This window comes from Eschrichtius robustus, chromosome 20 (assembly GCF_028021215.1).
Source record: "Eschrichtius robustus isolate mEscRob2 chromosome 20, mEscRob2.pri, whole genome shotgun sequence".
Classification (NCBI taxonomy): Eukaryota; Metazoa; Chordata; class Mammalia; order Artiodactyla; family Eschrichtiidae; genus Eschrichtius; species Eschrichtius robustus.
In genome coordinates, this window is record NC_090843.1 from 66038254 (window position 1) to 66057814 (window position 19561).

At 60.9% G+C, this 19561-nt stretch overlaps 1 protein-coding gene across 1 annotated transcript in view; it reads right to left on the reverse strand.

Annotated features, from left to right (window-relative positions):
* Positions 1–17297, reverse strand: part of RAI1 (retinoic acid induced 1) — a 107311-nt gene extending 90014 nt beyond the window's left edge. Inside the window, exon 1 of the mRNA XM_068530899.1 lies at positions 16873–17297. The gene's annotated coding sequence lies outside the window, so the exon portion shown is untranslated. The remainder of the gene's footprint in view (positions 1–16872) is intronic.
* Between the last annotated feature and the right edge of the window lie 2264 nt (positions 17298–19561).

Genomic DNA, 19561 nt, shown 5'->3' on the forward strand with positions numbered 1-19561 from the left:
CAGGCCCAACTGCCCCAGAGCCACAGAGTCACTGCCAACACCCGCCCCCGCCACCACCTGCACACACACAGTCGGCCCACAGTAAACACCAAGCGTTGTGCTGGTGGAGGGAACCAGGCTGAGGCCAGGCTGTGTCCTGAGATGAGGTGGCCTGAGTTCAGAGGGACGCATCTGGCCCTCTGGGCAGCAGTGAACCACTAAGAGTGTTGAGTGGCAAAGAGACCTCTGCCCACATCTCCAGCCTCAGGCCTCACCTCCATCTGCGCGCTTGGGCTTTGTGTGCTTATCCCTTACCCCCCGCCCCGAACCGTCCGCCAGGCCTTTGCTCCAACTGCCCCCCTTCCTAGAGGGCTATTCCCAGCCTCTCTGAGGAGCTCACACTCATCCTTCCAGGCCGGGCTTAGAAGCCTCCCCTAACCTTCCCGGTCTGGGCTCAAAGACGCTCTCTGCTTCCCCCAACATGGTCCTTTTTACACTGCAGTACAGGGATTCCCTCCTAAGGCCACCCGCCCAGACAGGGATCCTTGGCAGGCAGAGCCCCAACTTGACAGGGCCGGGGTCGGCGTCCACAGAGGGGCACTGCGTTACCCTTTACGGTTCTGTCTCTGAGGTGGCACGAGGGGAGGGGGACGCAGGAGCCCACTCGGGAGACACGGGTAGTGCAGACCAGAGGGGGTGGGCTGGAGGGGGCTAATGGAGGGGCTGGGGTGCAAGGGAAGGGGAGAGGGCAGGAAGGAGAAGGCCATCTGTGGGAAACCGCTGACCAGCTCTCCTGTCTCCCTTCCCTTCTCCCCCTCCCCCCCGAAGGGAGAGGAGAGGGTGGGAGGGAAAGACCCCGCGGGGGAAGGGGACGTGAGCTGCCCTGGACTGGGGCGCACCCCCGAAGCTCAGCTGGTGGGCTGGGGAGGAGCAGAGGCAGGTCCCACTGGGAAAATCTTAAGCCTCAAGGCCTTGGGAGGTTTCCATTGCTCCCACGGCCCCGGGGCCCCCAGCCCGGGCAGCGGGCTCAGGGCAACAGCGCAGCCGCAACCCTTGTGCCACCCCCAGGTGCCATGCGGGGGCAGGACAGCCAGACCAGGCAGCCTCAAGGAACTGACTCCCCTCACCCTGGGCTGCCCCGCCCCTAGCAGGGGGACCAGACCACCCCTGGGGCACAGAGGCTCACCTGGGAGGGGCAGGGATGGATGTCAGAGAGGGCGGGAGAGGGAGGTGTCGGGCCTCGGAGAGGTGACATGGACTGCCCGCCGGGCGCCTGGCATGCAGTGAGCGACCACCATTGTTACTGTGGGTGCCAGAGGGTGAGGCCAGGTCACGGGCAGCAGCCGGTCCCGAAGGGCCTTGAACGCCAAGCTGGAGCTGGCCGGGCGCTGGAAGGGTGGGCGGGTGGGCAGCAGATCAATTACACGAACCCGCACGCAGCCTGAGCCCACCTTGGTCCATCCCCCCCCCCAGCCTCACCCCCCCGCGCACCTTCCGGGTAATGAAGGCCACGCAGGCCGGCAGCCGGACAGAAGCAATTAAACCCGTGCTCGAGGCCACAAAGCATTAATGCAGCTCATTAGCAGAAGAACGAGAAGACCATCCAAGGGCCACGGGACCCCAGGGCTGCCGGGACCTGAGTGCCAAGAGAAGCCCCACCCACGGGGGCCCCGCCTGGGACGGGGTGGGGGGGTCCAGGTCCCCGGGGTCCCAGTCCGGGTCCCAAGACTAGGTCTTTGGACGGTGAGGGACGAGGTCCAATGGGGACGGCAGGCGTCTCTCTCCCAAAGAAACACCTGGGGAAACAAGCCTGGAGGTGCGTGTGCCACACAGGGTCCCCAGCAAGGGAGCTGGAACCCAGGTCTCAGCCTGCAGGTGGCTCGTCGATTCAACACAAGAGCAGCAGCCAACGCTGAAGCCAGTTCTAAGCCCTTAAAAATTCTCTCATTTAATCCCTCCTGTGACTCCCGGAGCTCGTGGGTCCTTACTGTTGTGAGGCTTGGACAGGGACTTGATTTACAGGGCGGTCTGGCTCCTGAGGCTGGGCTCGTAACCAGGAAGCTGCATCACCACGGGCAACACAGCCAGGACACCAGGGAGGCGCGGGGCTGTGGCTAGGAGGAGGCGTGCCATCCCACCCCACCTGGGTGTCAGGCTGTAGGAGGGCCACCAGGCGTGGTCTTGAGGGAAGCAGACCACAATAATCCAGGTGAGCTGTAAGCTGGAATTGGACGTGACATCTCCCAAGGACCGCTCCCTGGCAACTCATTTGCTTTTTTCCCCCCCAAACACTGGTGGGCCTTCAAGGTGGGTCTGGGGGCCAGATGTGGCAGGACGGCAACCAGTGTGGCACCTGGTCTAATGCACAGCACAGTGCCCGGCAATTAAAGGCGTCCAGGGGCTTCCCGGGTGGCGCAGTGGTTAGGAATCTGCCTGCCAACGCCGGGGACACGAGTTCGAGCCCTGGTCTGGGAAGATCCCACATGCCGCGGAGCAACTAAGCCGGTGCACCACAACTACTGAGCCCCCGAGCCACAACTACTGAAGCCCGCACGCCTAGAGCCCGTGTTCCTCAACAAGAGAAGCCCGCGCACTGCAACGAAGACTAGCCCCCCCCTTCACCACAACTAGAGAAAGCCGGCTTCACAGCAACGAAGACCCAATGTAGCCAACAATAAAAATAATAATAAGTAAATTTTTAAAAATAAAAAATAAAAAAATAAAGGCGTGCAGGACACACTCGTGGGCAGGCGAATGAAGGAACAGACACCTCCCTCTGCTGCAGAGGGGCTGGGCCTGACGCTCTGGCTTCGTCTCTTCCCAGCTTCCTCCAGCCCAGGGGCAGCCTCTGTGAGAGCAGGAGGTGGGGCCTGAGGGCAGGCTCCCGGGGTCCCCTGGGGCAGTGCCTCTGGCATTCCAAAGTCAAGGCTGTAGCTTGTGATGTCTCGAGGGCCCTGGCGGGGAAGGCAGAGAGCACTGGGAGAGGAGACACCGGCTGCCCGAGCTCCGATCAGAGGTGATGGAGCCGGAAGGGAACTTCTAGCCCCTTCGGAGCCCAGAGAAGGTGGGCAGTGGCCGGGGGCCACACAGCAAGGGTCTCGGTCCCCTGACTCATTCAAGTCCTAGCTTGAGCCTTTCAGGGGCTGGCACAGCCCAGCCTAGGCACAGGACGCCTGCTCTCTGTTAGAGAAACTCTACAAGTTTGGCCCATGCCTATGTCTTGGCTCGTGACAAAGGCGCATCCCCACACGGGAAAGTGTAACGATGCAAACAACTTACTTAATTACTGTCTTTCCTGCTTTGGCCACAGCTCCCCAAGGGCAGGGCTTATGAACAGCCAGATCACGGCTGATTTTAGCCCCGGCACACAGTAGGCCTGCAAACACGTTGATCAGCCAGATGAAGTACTGTTACTACAAACAGTCGCGGCGCCGAAGAAAAATGTGGCCGGTGTGGGCTTTCCTGCCTCCCCAAAGCCTTCGGGCGCCCCCTGCCCCCAAGCAGCAGGCTCAGGGGGGCCTGGACGGACCTCAGTGCCCTCGCGGCTGGGGCTGCAGGCAGGAAAGGGGCCTGCCCCCTCCCAAGCCTGACCCTGAGGCCGGCCCACCCTCTCAGCTGCCGGCTGGCCTGCAAAGGTATCATCGGTCCCGGGGGGCCCTCGACAGCCTCATTAGGAAAGTAGTGACAGACGCGTTAGCTGCTGAGGTGGGGGGAGCTGAGGGCTGTCACGAGGCTGAGGAAAACCGAATGCCACTGGGCCGCGTCTGGGCCGGGAGCTGCAGGGAAGGGACACAGACGATGCCCCGGTGCAGAGTCGCCCCCAGAGCTGGGACGTGCTCCTGGGACTCGGGGCCCAGAGCCGGGTCTCCCCATCATTCCTTGCTGTTCTTGCTGCCTGCCTCCAGGCTGGACTCGACTTGCCGAGTGACCCCCGACGAACCCCTGCCTGGTCTGTGCCTTGGCCTCTGTGCGAGAGGAGCACGGCTGGGAACCAAGCCCCCAGGCACGGAAGAGGAAGCTGAAGCCTGGGGGCTGGGGGGGGAGGGGGCTGCCAGAGCCACGCCCGGCATTAGGGGCTACCGTGGCCACCACAGGCTGTGTGCCCTTGGACCTCGGTTTCCCCATCCGTCGAACGTGGGCCCAGACCACCTTGACCCTGGAGTTCCCCCTGGTCTCTGAGTCACAGGGCAGGGAAGGCCCGGTTCTGCTGGAAGAGGCCCAGGGGCATCCGCCTCCCTTGAGTCCCCAAGGCCAGTCCTTCCTGGAGCCTGAGGCCCAGCCACACAGGGGTCGCAGAACACAGGCGTGCCAGGCATCCATCCCTCCCAGTGCCCGGGGCTGTAAGTGGATGCTCCGCAACCCAGCCGGCGGCCACTGCCTCTGCCTTTGATGTAAAGTCCTGCGCCACACTCCACGTGCACACAGAAACAGGACGCACACACACACACACACACACACGCGACAGACTCAGCCACACGTGGGGCCCCACTCACAAATGCAGACACACAGAGGAGCACGCGTGTCCTCCCCCCACGTCGTGGACACCACCGCACATGTAAGCAAGCACCCAAGACACGCTCGCAAAACCTGTCCCCTCAACTCGTTTCCCAACCGAGACACACACGCACAGACACCAACACAGACACCCCACTGTACACACAATCACACACACGAGCTCACTCTCAGCAATCCGACACACACAGACTCACACACACGCCTGGATGCAGGAACCATCACCCTCCATGTACAGAGCCCCCGAAAGACTGACAGACACACGCCGCATACACACAGCCCCCAAGCCCAGGAACACACACAGACACACACCTATCTTGCCACTTGGTTAAATTCCACATGGCAGGCAGCGCCCAGCCCAGAAGAGCAGCTCCAGATAAGTAAACCGCTCAGAGCACCAATCTCAGCCCCAACCCTGCCGCCTCCTCGCTACAGGTGAAGTGAAGCAGGCCTTACATATTTTATACATGAACAAACTTGCTGAAAGAATACAATTTACAGGGCCATTGGCTGCAGGCTCCCAACATCCCTCCCGCATCTCTTCACTTCGGAGAGCACACGGCAGTGACGGCAGGTGGTGGCCAGTCGGGCATGCTGTGTGGTACCCCACCCGCCGCCCCTCTGCCTAGGGTGTTATTCCAGGGAAAGGAGCGTTCTGTGATTTTCCATCCACTAAATCCTGCTGCTGCTCAGGGACAGGGCCCTGTGCTCTCTTGCCTCTTCGGCTTTTCCCAACCCTTGGATGCCTTTTAAATGCCAATCCATCCTTGGCAACTCTGATTTTCCAAGGTCTGTTTCACACAGGGCTGGGATGTGTTAGAATCGAACTGTTGAGGAATGGGGAAGAGAAGGCCTGGCAGGAGGGACGGATGGGGGCAAGGGCAGCTTGTAGCTCGAGAGGCAGCTGGGCAGAGGGAGCCTGCGCCTGGTGCCAGGCCCGCACACCCCCGGGGAGAGGCTAAGGAGCCCAGGGCAGCAGAAACCTGCTCCTAGGAGGTAGAGAGGGAGCAGAAGGTGGGCCACAGGACCAACAAGGGGTCTTTGAGTCCGAGTGTGCTGGGCAAAGGAGGCCCCGGATGAGGCTGAGGTCTGGGACCTCGGTGTGGCCTTGCAGCTGGAGCCTGGGTCTCAGCGAGGGCCACAAGTCTTAAACGTACCTGTTCAGGCTGGGTGGCCCCTGCCCAAGCTGCCGATCAGAGTGAGTGGCTGTGGGGAAGGGCTCCTGGGGTCGGCAGATGGGGAGAGGGCGAACTAAGTTAGGAAGCAGCCCCCCAGCCCGACTCTTGTCTGAAGCTCTCCCAAGACCTGGTTGCAGTTCCCTCCAGACTCACAGACTCAGGAAAGAGGAGCAGGTCCCACAACAGGAGGGGAGAAAAGCAGGATGTCAGATGGCACACAGGGGAGGAGTGGCGGCATACTTATACAGAGACCCCGTGAACGGGTGGGCGAAGAAAAGCCAAATGCAGCTGCCTTTGGAGACTGGGAGTTTGGGTGAACTGCTTTTCTTTTAACCTGCCTTATTTTCCAAAAGTCTACAATAAGCCTGTCCTCCTTGTATAGTGATTAAAAAAAAGGTATTAAACCACCAAGTGCCTTACAAAACCAAATATATAGCGTGACTCCACATCTTATATTTATTACATTTATCATATGTTGTTTACCACATGCCTAGAGAAAAAATGTTGACAATGGTGTGTCCTGGGGGTAGAATTATACGTTATACGGGATTTTTACTTGTTTTACGGCATTTTTATGTTTTTCTAAAATCAACATGTTTATAACCTGGTGATTTTATTAACAAGCTCAGGCCTGAGAAGTTCTTTTCCATATCAAGTCCCTCCCGCAGCTGCTGAAGCCCATTCTCACCCTCCCGGTGCGCGTGCCCCGGGCGAGGCTCGGGAAAGGCCAAGGACGACTGCCCCCGCCCAGAGCCCCCCTTCCTTCCAAGGCCCAAGGCTGCACCACGTCCAGCGGCCTGCCCAAGCCAGGTGGGGGCGGTCAGAGCTCAGCGAGTGCCCCGGGAGAGAAGGCAGCCCGGGAGTGACTAGCGGGCCACCGAAAGGCCGAGGCCCGAAGGGGCGCCAAGCAGGAGCGGCGGCTGGCGGGCGAGGGGCACAGCTAAACCCAGGCCCGCCCCGCAGGGCAGCGCAGGACGCACGGCCGCAGCTCCCCAGCAACCGGCACCGGACGCGGGAGCAGAAGCTGGCCGAAACCAGACCGCCCGGAAGCCCCGCCCCGCGCCCCGGTTCCATGAAGCCGCGGGTTGGCGAGGTGAGGGGCAGGGCCTGGAAGCCCCGCCCCGCGGCCGCGCGGGGCACGCCGGGAGGGGCGCTGCCATGGCGACGCAACGGCAGCCCCGCCCCGCCCTCCCCGTGTCGCGGTCTCGGCCCCAGCGGCGCTCATCCGCTCGGACGCGCGGAGGCTCCGGCGCGGCCGCGGTGGGGGCGCCGCCGGGAGCGAAGGGAGGCCAGAAAGCGCGGGCGTTTGCCCTCCCGAGGTCGGGGAGGAGAGGACACGGCCCCGGAGGCGATAATGCAGCTGCCTGCGTGTCTGGCCTGCCCGCTCCTGCCAAGCCCTCCCCGAGTTGGAGCTGCGCGCTCCTGGACAGGCGGGCCAGCCCCGCTAGGATCCAGGGTTTGGCCCCGAGATGGCCCCTCCACCACAGTGCAGACGTTCCGCGCCAGGGCCTGGGGCCCGAGATGCTGGCCTCTGCCCACCCACACGCCAGGCATCTGCTGCTGGACAGTGCAAACTCCTCTGCTCGGCTGCCGTCCAGGCCCCCGCAGTGCCCTCCCAGGAGACCCAGCCAAGCTGGCAGCCCGCCAGGCAGACCCTGACCCCTTCTTGGCCTGCATCCCCATAGGGTGGGGTCTCACACGACAGGCCAGGCCAGTCGGGCCGGATGACTTATCTCCCCAGTCCTGTGTGAGTGGCTCTGCCCGGGTAGGTGGGCAAACAAGCCCAGATCTGTTAAGGAGTGAAGTGGCAGGGCTGGGGCTCGGCCAGGCTGACTCCAGACGCCTGTCCACACACAGTGGCACTCCCTGCTCCGTGGCCACCCAGCCTGGGCTGCTCCAGCCACCTATCTCTGCCCAGAGCACTGGCCTGGCCTGCGGTCCCCTCCTCCCCCTCCCTCTCCCCCTCCCACCAGCCGGCTTCCCTTCTGAGCCTCGAATCTACAACCACACAAAGCCCTGTTTGTTTGCTTTCTCTGCTGCTCCCCCTGGATCCGATGTCTTTCTCTGCTACCTGCCGGCCTGGCTTCCTCTCCATGCTGCCTTCCCAGCCTGCTGGAGGGAAGGAGGGGCCGACCATACAGCAAGCCCTGCCTCATGGCCACCCCGTCGTTCCTAGAATCCACCTCCTTAGTGCTGGAGGCTGGGGACCAGCCAGGGCGATCTGACTGAAAATGGCTTTGCAGCCCCCTCACTGCCTCTCAGAATGTAGGGTGTCTTCTGGGTGGAGCAGGAGCGATGCCTGCAGCCAGGGGCTGGGACAGGGGGAGGGGAGCCAGAGCGGTCCAGCCAACCTCCCCTCTCCTTTTGTGAGCAAGGCCTGTTTTGTTTGTCAATCAGGAAGGCTGCCCCTGACTTCCCAGCAACCCAAGGGGGCTGCCAGAGATAAGGAGATGAATGGGACCAGAAACGCCAAATTCGAGGAGGCAGAGGGGCGCCCCGGTTTCATGGCCTTCACCCACCCTCACTCTTTCTGGGGGTCCACAGGCTGCACTGGGAGCCTGGCTTGGTAGGTGCCCCCTCAGTGCCCACCCTAGGCAGGCACCTGGGCAGGCCCCTCAGCATGGCAGGCACCCTCTGCAGTGTCTTGGGAAGCCCTATCGGCCTGAGCTGAAACAAGGCTTTCACAGGCAAAGAAAAATAAACACCCGCATTCCACACCACCTTTTCTACCTGCAGAGTGGGGCTGCCCTCTCTCCCGGTTCAAATAAAGAAACCCAACACCGATACTGCACGGAGATACCACAATCTCGCCTGGTTCCTTCTACCCAGGGCTCTTTCATTGCGCCCTGCCGCGCTGGGTGGCCCAGGGCAGGTCCTAACCTCCCGGGGCCTCCCTCTTCCCCTTCCTGTCCCCTTCCATGCACAGTTTAACCCTTACAGCAACTCCAAGGTAAAGGTGTGGTTATGCCCGCTTGACAGATGAAAGGAAGCTCCAATTTCCAGAGACTAAAACTGCTCCGGTGAGAATTCAAGCCCACTTCTGACTCTAAAAACTTCCCACCAGGTCACAGTACTATCTCACAGTCAGACATTATCTGCTGACTGGATGAGTGACCACCATGAGGAGGTGAGCGAGCAGCAGGCAGGGCCTGGCTTTGGCGCCCAAGAGATGTGGTTTCCAATCTCAGCTCTGCATTTGGTCGCTGTGTGACCTCATGCAGGTCACTTAAACTCTCTGAGCTTCAGCTTCCTTGATAATCTGTATGAGGCGGTTAATAAGGCTTAGAGAGGACCACCCAGTGCCAAGCACAAAAGCAGGCACTCATTAAATGATGGCTTTGCTCCATGATCCCTCTCAGCAGCCAAAGAGCCAGGCATACACTTATTAGAGGAACCAGGCCTCTCGCACCTCTGCCTTCTCCCATCTGGCCCTACTGCCGGGCATGCCCCCTGTCACCATCTCTGGCCCTCTGGAACGCTCAAGCTGAGCTCCCCAGGCTCCTGTCCTGTCCAGGAGACCAGGGCCTCTCTGTTTAATCTGCCAGGGAGGGGGCCCCAAAGGTCAATGTCACCCTAAGGGAACAAAGCCAGCTCCGTCCACATCCTGCTGGACTCGACAAGAGAGAGCCACTCAGTTAAGTCTGATCTGGCAAAACGTCTGTTTTTAGTGCTATTTTGGGCCATGGTGGGGATTTTCTGTGCTCCTCTCAAAGGTACCCTAAACCGAATTCCTCTCAAAGGTACCCTAAACCGAATTCCTTCTCATCTCCCCTATCCCTATCTGCGTTTGAAATGAAAGTATTGTTCTTCCTCTCCTTTTTTTCCTGCTTCTCTTTCCCACCTATCAGATGGATGCAAATGAGGGAAGGGGCAGAGCTGGGACCCCTCGGAGGGCAGCACTCCCCCCACCCCCAACCAGTCCCCCAGAGTACAGCATGCTAGGAGACGCAGTTGCCTCAAACCAGGCAAAGCAGAGAAGTCCTCGGCCTTCCGGTTCTGGAAGCCCTGAGGCCGGGTCATTGTCTGCTGCCGCCCCAGACACACACCAGGCGTCTGCCCCTCCCACCACACACCTTTGCCTTTCTGCTTCTCTGCCTTTGCTTGGGCTGCACCCGCGCCCCCGGCCTGGAAGCCCTCCCCCAAGGCCTCCCCTGCGAGGAGCGCCTTCTTAGCTGCAACACGATCACAACTGAATCCACATCTATGAATCATGTCTTTCAGGTACTGTGGGCTTCAAAAGGGCAGGGGCGGCCGCCATGTAGTCACCCGTTTCTCCAGGGCAAGGCGGCTCAAACCCCATCAGCACTGTTGACATTTGGGGCCAGGTAATTTGTTGCGGGCGGGGGGGGGGGGGGGGGGGGTCCTGTATATCCCAGGGTGCTAAGCAGTATCCCTGGCCTCGACCCACTGGATGCCAGCGTCCACCCCCCTCCCCCCGTGAAGACAACCAAAAATGTCTCGACAGTGCCTAACGTCCCCTGAGGGACAAAATCACCCACAGCTGAGAACCACTGCCCTGAGGCCTGGCACCCCCCCCCCCAAAATGAGTGAATGCACGACTCTCCCTTCCTCCCCCAGTAGAAAGGGTGATTTTTATTTTACCTCTTTTCCTCTTATCATAATCATGTACAAATTTCATTTTCCCTAGCAGACCAGAAGCTTCCAGAATACAGGCCCATTTGACCTCAGCTGTGTATCAGTGCTGATCACCAGTTACCATTTTGCTGCAGGAATGACTCTCAAAGCATCAGAGAGCACCCGACTAAAACCCAGTTCTGCTCTCCCTTCCGCATCCTGCCCTGGGCTCCCGTGTGACTTTGCTTCAGCAGCTAAGCTTGTCTGGGCCTCAAAGTCTCTGCATCACTGTAACAATTCTTTGTCCTATTAGCGAGTGGGAGGGTTACAACTTCACACCTCTAAGGAGCCGTAGTGCCCAAGAAGAAATCTTTCAGATGGTTTTTAATTTACATTTTCTGAGAATTATTATTACTAATAGGCAACATCATTAAGCACTTTGCTATGTGCCAAGTACAGCTGAGTGCTTTACAGGCATCATCTCATTCAATCCTCTTAAAAGGGAAACGATGATGTCGGTACTATTGTTTCTGCTGTCTATAAATGAGGAAAGAGAGGCCCAGGGAGCTGGAGGAACCTGCCTGAGGACATCCAGAGGTGGTCTGCTGGCCGCTGGCAACTGAGGATGTCAATCAGAAAACCCGTTCAGCTTCAACCCTCGATACTGAAATTACTTTTTGAAGTCTGAAGCCCACCTGGTACAGGGAGGTTAGACCTTCCCAGGTGGACAGGCCTCACCCACTGGGCTCCTGCTGCAGATACCTGGTCCCAGGGCCGCACGGAAGGTCTGACTGGAGAGGTACCTGGCGCAGCGGCCTGCCTGGGCCGGAGCTTGGGGGCGGGGCTCGGAGGGCTGCCACCCCCTTCCCGGGTGTCACCCCTCTCCGGAAGGCCCTGGCTGGACTGCCTTCCCTCAGTGCCGAGCAGGTGCTGAGATTCTTCAGGGCAGGAATAAAAAAGAACCATCCTCGAGCACCTTCTGTGTATTTCTATGTATTAAAACAGGCTCTGTCTTAAGAATTTTATCTGCATCAACTCACTAATTCTCCCAACAACCCTATGAGGCAAGCGCTGCCATTTCCCCCATTTTACAGATGAGTAAAGCAAATAAGTAACTTGTCTGAGTTTGCAAGTGGCAGAGCCAGAATGTGAACCCAGGCAGCTGAACTCTGAAAGGTGTTCACGGCCAAAAAGTCTGTGTTTACGGCTGTGTTCCCAGCACCCTGGTGTGCGGGAGATACTCAGTATGTGATTTATGAATGAATGCACAAAGAAATGAATGGGTTTGTGGTTACACTGCCGCCCAAGTCCACCTACAGCACCGGGGCAAAGCCCCTTTGCAAACAGAAACTCTGGCCGGAAAACTGTAATTCTCACCTGCCCCAGCGGGGGACAGAGACACGCAATCCATCCACCTCAGCCTGGCTGGGGAAGGAACAGGCACCAAACTCCTGGTTTGGGCCAACGTCGCCGCAGGGAAGGCTAGGGGAGGAGTGATAACAGCGACCCCTTCCCCCACAGTCCTTCAGCAGAAAGAGTACTGGTCCCTGCCGAGTCCACGCGCCAGCAGCCAGGAGGGGCCTGTGACTGTGCCCGTTTCAAAGGGGGGGAGACGGAGCCCCTGAAAGGACGGTGGCACCTGGATGTGAACCCGGGCTGGCCTGTGTTTCTGACCCCATGCTTTCCAGATCACAGAGCACACTGAATGCAGCAGTTACCGCCCCCTCTCGGACAGGAGGGGAAACGTGCTGGGGCTGTGGGGGGGACGGGGGGGGCGGGGAGGGGGGATGGAGAGGGCGTGACTTTCCTGAAGCAGCAGCTGGAACTCAAACCCTGTCCTGATTCCAAACCCAGGGCCGCTCCCCTGCTCAGCCCTGCTGCCCAGACTGGACTGAGGCATGTCTCCAGGGAGGGGACGGGAGGAGAGGGGGCCAAATGCGGCGTAGTCTGCACCAGCTCCCTTGGGACCCCCAGCCTGGGGCCCATCCTCACCCTGAGGGGCCCCAGCCCCCCCACTGGGCCCCTACACCTCCTAACTGACAGCTGCCCTCCGGGCTTGCGGGACCCCTTCCCCCTGAGGCCGATCACCATGCAGAAACTGGACGCCTGCTGTCCACCGGCCCTGAGCATCTCATCTCCGGGGCCGGCAAGCCCAGGGCCAAGGGGCAGAAACGTGGCGGGGAGGGGGTGTCTGCTGGGTGAGCGACGATCGGCTGGTCACGCCAGAGCCCTGGTGCTCCTGGCCCGTCCTTCTGTCCTTCCTGACTAGGCGTCCTTTCCCACGTCGCCCTCTCCTCCTCCTCCCCACCCGCCCCACCGGTGTCCCACCACCACACACACTATCCACACAGATTCGAGAACCAGTAGAGCAAAAGCTCTCCTCTGGCAGCCGAGCCTCATCTGCACCTCCAGCTGCTGGCACCCACCCTGGTGTCACATTCCAGTCTCGGATCCCGGTGACCCACCCAGGCACGGGGCACGGCTCTGCCTCAATCCCGGGAAACAGGACGAGCCAGTTTCTCCTCGGCCCCCCAGAAGGAGCAGGGGCCCCTCTCTGGCCTTGCCCGTCTCCTCTGAGGGTGATGAACAGAATCCCCTGACTGGCGCCCCAAGAATCCCCAAGATCCCACAGGGGCCCCCGAAACAATGCTGGGCTCCCCCGCCCCACCTCACCCAGCCCTTCCTGCCGGGAAGACTTCTGAGCGCCCTGCGCCCCCGGCCTCACCCTTGGAGCTGGGGCCGCAGAGAGGAGGCGGCCGAGCTCTGGGCCTGGATGCCCTGGCCTCCTGGGGAGGACAGACACCGACAGAATTACCGATAATTCTGTGATAAACGCTATGCCTCAGCCGTAGACAAAGGGAGATGACTCAGTTCTGCCGTGGAGGTCAGAGAAGGAGGGGACAGGACGTCTGTTTGGGTCTCGGGACACAGGGAGGAAGGTGAAGGGCAGCCCAGGTGGAAGGAACAGCTTGGGCCAACGTACAGAGGCAGTAATGCCAGGGCTGCATCCTGGGAGGGGGCTCGGCTGTGGCAGGAGGGGACGGGGCTTGAGTGGGGCCAGAGCAGGCGGAGGACCAGAAAGGCCCGCACGGCGTGGGAAGGACTCCAGAGCAGATCTTGATTCAGAGGGCAGCAGGAGCCCCGGGGAGTCACTGCCGTGGTTGAGAAAGGGCACTCTGCAGTGTGGCCCACGCTGGGAGGGGGCAGGATGGAGGCAAGGAGGCCAGTGAGGAGGCCGCGGCAACAGCTAGCCTCTCCCACCACGTTCTTTCTGAGCCAAGTCCTCCCTCCTGGCCACAGGACACCGGCCATGCCCGCTGCAGCTGCCGAAGGATCGTTGGTGTGTTCCCTTTGCCAGCAACGCCCCCTCATCCCCTACCTGTGCTCCAAGCACCTGCTCCAAGCCCCCTCTGCCAGGAAGCCCCCACCTCCACAAAGCTCCAAGTTGGGACGTACTCACCCCTGGATCCTAAAGCTCAGGCTACCTGCCCGCCACCCTGGAACTGGCTTCTGTGGTCCCCTCTGCCCCTCCCCGCGTGACCAAGTCCCACCAAAGACACCGACCCACTCCTTCCCTCGTTGTCCCCAGAACACCTGCCAGTGTTTCTGTGCGAGGCCCTGCTTCCTGCCAAGACCTGGCACGAGCTCCCACTTGTCCCCTTGGGTACCATCTGGTTATCACCCCTGGGCTGTGACCTTGGAGGCAGGTGCATTAAGCACAGGACTTTGAAACGGGGGGCCCTTGGAAAATACTTGGTGGGCCAGTAAGCCCAGGTGCCTCTCCCGAAGGAACGCTGCCCGGCGTGCAGGGCTCCGCCTGGTCCTGCCTGCGGAGCCACACGTCGCTGGGGGGACATCCCTGCCCAGCCACAGGCGCCATTAAAGCAACGAGGTGCAAACGTGGACGGCCATGGGAAGACAGTGGTGATAATAATGGTGACAGTGGCAGCTAACGTTTATTGCGACAAGTACTGTTCTCAGCTTCACGGGTTGACGTGGACTCACTCGCTTGTTAAAGCTTCACCACAGTCCTGTGAGGCTGGTACTGTTATTAACCCCGTGGCACAGATGGGGACACAGAGGCACAGAGAGGTGAGCAACTCATTCAGGACGTGGTGGAGCCAGGAGTCACCCAAAGCCTTGCCCTGGAGCACCCCACCTGTGACCCCGCCAAGACAACAGGAAGGAAAAGGGAGCTGGCCACTAAGGGCCTGAGGGGCGGTCTCGTTTGGGGTAAGAGGAAACTATGTATTTGTGTGTATGATACATGTATGCATAAGAGAACAGCAAACCATATTCAAGGTGTTAACTGGGGTTACCTGGGGGGGCACTTTTACTCTGTGTACTTCTGGGTTATTTGCATTGTTCGCAATGAGAACAAATCCATGTCTTACCTGAGTAATTCAAAAAGAAGAAATTGAGAGAAACTGTCAGGGCCTCAATTAATGTTTGTTGAATGAATAGAAGGCAGACTCATTTTCTAGGCCTGTTTTTTCAAACTCTGGGTAGGACCCATTAGTGGATCATGAAATCAATTTAGTGGGTCACAGAAAGCAATTAAAAAAAAAAACAAAACCCAAATAGACTAGAACAGAAAGTATCAAACCAGGGTACATAACGGAGTAAAGAGCTATTTCACTAAACTTTTTTTTCCGTTACACACAGTGGGTGTGAATGGAATTGTGACCTAAAATGCATTTCTTACTATAGGTCACAGCTGAGGGTTTGGAAGCCACAGTCCAGACTAAAGAGTCTAAGGAGGAATAAGCAGGGTCCCTGCCTGCAGGGGCCTCCTGGTCCACAGGGAGAGAAAGACCCTTACGGAGCGGGTGACCCCCCTCTGTTTAGGAAGCTACAGAAGCTTCTGGCTGTTGGGAAAGGTCACACTCAGCCCACTCCATACTCGGCTTCTGGGGCCAGGATCACCCCTGGACACATTCTCCTTCTTTCCAAGCCTCTTGCCTGTGAGAGCCTTTGCCACAGTTTTGGGGCTGAGCCTCCCCCAAACCAGAATGTCTATGTCCACTCCTCTGTTACCCAGAAGGCCACTTTTCCTAAGGACTCCCTTCTGGACACTCCTGAGGCCCTCACTGTCAAGGGGGAGGGGTGGGAAACTAGAAGATTCCTTTCCAGCTTCCAGATGCTGAGGCCACGTCCCAGGGAAGCCTCTGGAAATGCAGCTGTGTGGTCAGTCGGGAGGGGCCTCCACTGAGTCTGCAGCGAGGGCTGCCCCCACCCAGGGTGCGCCTGACCCCAGGCAGAGCCAGGTCTGAATGGAGGATGCGGTGTGGGGAGAGAGGCAGAGCCCCCAGCCTGGGGCTCCCACGGCGCTGGCGCCTCCACATCAGAATTCGCCTAACCCACCCCGCCTCCCCTCCCCGGGCAGCAGACAACTAAAAAAAGATAAAATAAAAAGAAGTAATTCCCCTGCTCTGACGTCAGCGCGAGGTCTTAACAGCCCAACAGCGGCATGAAACTGGATTGCAACCAGATGTAATGCCCTTGAATCCTCAACACGCCGCTGCGTTGGAAGACAAATGGGGGGGGGGGGGCACTCTGGGTGGAGGGAACCGTGAGGGTCCCACATGGGTCCCGGACCGGAGCCTGCGGAAAGCCTGGGAAGCCCGGGGCCCGGGTCGCCATTCAGGCGCGCTGCCTCCCCTCCCCCAGCCCCCCAGTAGCGCATTGTTACTCTCGGCAGCCGTCTCCATTCAGGCCCTGAGCCCCAGCGCCGCGCCCGTCGGGGGCTGACCGAACCAGGGCACGGCTCGGGCCGCACTCCGGCCCCTGGCGTGGATTTGAGGACGACCCAGAGCCCGAGAAGGGAAATAGCTCGCTGGGAAAACGGGCGCCCCAGGAAGCTGGGGCCGCCGCGGCCTCGGGCCTGTCTGGTGTTTCGCTTCCCCTCCGCCCCTCTTCGGCCGCCCCCGGCGACCAAGGCTCCAAATGTCAACTCCGCGACCTGCAACTCCCCCCCCGCCGCGCTCGGCGACACTGCCTTGCGCCCGGTCCCCGCGTCCTCCTCCCGGGTCCCCTGCCTCCCAGGCGCGGAGGCGCGGGGCCAGGGACCCGACCGGCGCGCCGCCGTCCGTCCGGGGACACGGGACTCGCGTGGCCGGAGCCCCCACCGTGACGTCACCCCGAAAGGCCCGCGCGCCCCGGGCCTGCCCGCGTCGGAGCTCCCCGGCCTCCGGGGCCGCTTCCTGCCGGGTCGCGCGGCCTGCGCACAGGCCCGGGCGCCGCCGCCCGCGAGGGGGCACCGCCGCGGGCTCCGCTGAGAGCCCCGCGCGCCACCCCTCCCCACCACGGCCCTCGCCGTCCCTCGAGGCCCTGGCTCCCACGCCGTGGCCCCGCCAGGCCCCGAGTCCCCCCGGAGAAGTCGGCTCCCCGCCCCCCACCCGGACGCACTCACAAAGCTCGCCTCCGGCCCCGGCGCCGCGCGAACGCCCCGGTCCCCACCCGCACTCGGCTGACCCCCGGCGCCACCGCGCGCACAGCCCCCGCACCCGCGACCCTCGCTCCTCGCGCCCGCACCCCGCAGCTCCCCGGACGGCCATCCGGTGACCTCGCGCCCCCCGCACACAAAGCACTTCCCCGCAGCCCCCCGCCCCCCCCGCCCGGTGCTCACCTCAGCGCGCGCTCACTCGGGGGCCCGGGGTCTGGCGCTGCGACTTCTCTGCCCGGAGACCCGGGCGGCCATGGGGGTCGGGGCGCGGCGGCCCGGCCGGCCAGCAGCCAGGCAGGAAAGAGGGTGGGCCTCGGCGCCCCCTCCTCGAGCCGGCGCTCGGGCGGCGGGCTGGGCGGCCTGCTCGGCGCGCTCTCGCTCCGGCCGCGCCTCGCTCCGCACCTCGCCTTCCGAGCGCAGCCGCGGGCAGGGGCGGCGCCCGGGGCGCGGGGACCGGGCCCTGGCTGCGCACTGCCGGGCCTGCTGGCGTCGCAGGGCCGCGGGGAAATGCGGTCCCCTCCGCGCAGGAAGAGCCGGCGGCGGGCGGCGCACGGGGGGAGAAGGCGGCGAGAGCGCGAGGAGAAAAGTTCCCGGCCGCCTGGCTGCGCTCGCTCGCCGCCCGGGAGCCAGGTGGGCCGCGCGCCCCGACAGCACCCCCTGGCGGCCCGCGCCCGCCGCGGACCTGGGGGGAGGGGGCTTGGCCGGGGGACTCCGGGGGGGCCCTCAAGGACTCGCGGGCCGGGGTCGGGGTCGGGGCCGGAACCTCGGGCGGAGGACGTGGACCGGCACCGGTCTTCAGATGCTCCCAGGCTCTGGCCGGGTCCCTGGGCCAGGCTCCCGCCCTCACCCACCACAGCCCTCCTGTGACCTCCCCTTCACAGTCTGGGAAACGTTCCGACCTCTAAGCTCAGTAGGCCGCCGAGCATGGATTTCTTCACTTACTGGCACCTCGCTGGACGCAAAATCAGCAGAGACAAGTGGTCCTGTCGTCATGGGGCTGGCACCCTGGTGGGCAGAGACAGACAGCAAACAAATGCTTCCACACGTGAGGAAGATCGTTCCAGGGAGTAATGAGCGCTAGTCATTAGTGAAGTGAAGAACAGGGGCTACTTAGCCAGGTGTGGGCAGGGAACTGACCGTTCCTGGCAGGGGGAGGAGCAAGTGCAAAGGCCCTGAGGCAGGAGAGAGCAGGGGGACAGGCAGAGCCGTAGGGCTACCAGGGCCTGGTGGGGATCTTGGATGCAATTCTAGTGCCATTGGCAGAGCTTGGGCAGAGGAATGCTGAATGAATGGGTGAGTGAACCTATTATGAGCTTACAGACTCCCTGACTTCCTGCCCCAAAGCCTCCACTCGCCACAGCTGAGGCAGAAGGCCTCCTGCTTCCACCCGGCCTCTGGGGTCTGTTGGTCCCACGAGCAGGGGAGGGTTCTCAAGGAGTCAGGGTCCCGGGAACTTCAGCATCCTCACCTGTAGGTAAGGCCAGGTGGTGGGTACGGTGCTCTTACTCTGTGACAGAGGACTGTCCCCCTGTCTACACGTCCTCTCATCTGATCCTGACACCCACGGCCCCTCCACCCCCCAGGAGGCAAACCCACCACTTTTGTTCACGAGGAAACTGAGGCACAGAGCAGTGAAGTCATCTGTCCAGGGTCTCAAGCTAAGGTGACAAGCAAGACCCAAGACCTGCACCCAACTCAGCCACCACCCCCGAGGGCGAGCTTGAGAGCCGGACAGAAGTGGGATAAGAGGGTGCACAGCGTGGTTTTAAGCACAGGTTCTGGAGGAGACAGACCTCGTCTCTAAGGCTGGCTTCTCTGGGCCCAGCTGGGAGGCTTTGGAAAAACCAGTTAACATGCTGAGTCGCAGTTTCCTCATCTGTAAAATGGGGGTAAGAGTAGCACCTACTTCCCGGGGTTCCTGAGGACTAAAGGAGGTGGGAGTGTGGAGCGTCGAGCCCGGAGCCTGGAGGCTGTGAACGCTGTTAGTACTTTAGGTCACAAGCTAGAGGAGGGGGAACGGGGCTTCCATACATCCAGGGGCTTCTACCCCCTGCCGTGTCCAGCCTCCTGCCCTCCCTGCCCTCCCCTGCTCTGGGGAGAACCCAGGGAAGGCCTGGCACCAGGGACCTCAGTGGGCGGTGACAAGAGGGGGCGTCCCGGGGGGAGGAGGAGATGGCGTGGTCTAGGCACTAACCACTGCCATTCTGAGCGCTTGTTGTGCACCAGATGCTTTCCGTGGGTGTGAGTTTCCTAGGGCTGCTGCGACAAATGACCACACATTTAGTGGCTTAAAACAACCCAACTTTATTCTTTACCGTTCTGGAGGGCAGATGTCCGAAATCAGCATCAACAGGAGAGTCCGTTCCCTGCCTTTTCTAGCTTCTGGAGGCCACGTGCATGTCATGGCTCGTGCCCCCTTGGTGACCTCCAGGAACCAGAAAAGGCAGGAAATAATTGCTTCTGTTGTCACAGCTCCTGCTTCCTCCCTTGACCTGCTTGCCTCCTCTTGTAAGACCCTTGCGATTCTATTCGGGCCGCCTGGATAATCCAGGAGACTCTCCCATCTCAAGACCCTAATTTAAGCACACCTACAAGGACCCTCCACCCCGTGTTTTGCCACATAAGGGAACATTCACAGGATCCGGGGATCAGGACCCGGATATCTTTGTGAGCCGTTATTCAGCCTCACACTCCATGCATCCTCTCAGTGCTCCCTCATCACAACTGATTTTACAGATGAAAGAATTGAGGCTCGGAGAGGTCAGTCCCTCATCCAAGGTCACACAGCAGGTGAGCTTATTCACCTCTCCCATGCATATTAATTGAGTGCCCACCGTGGGTCAGACACTGGGTTAGGTTCTGGGTTGCCGTG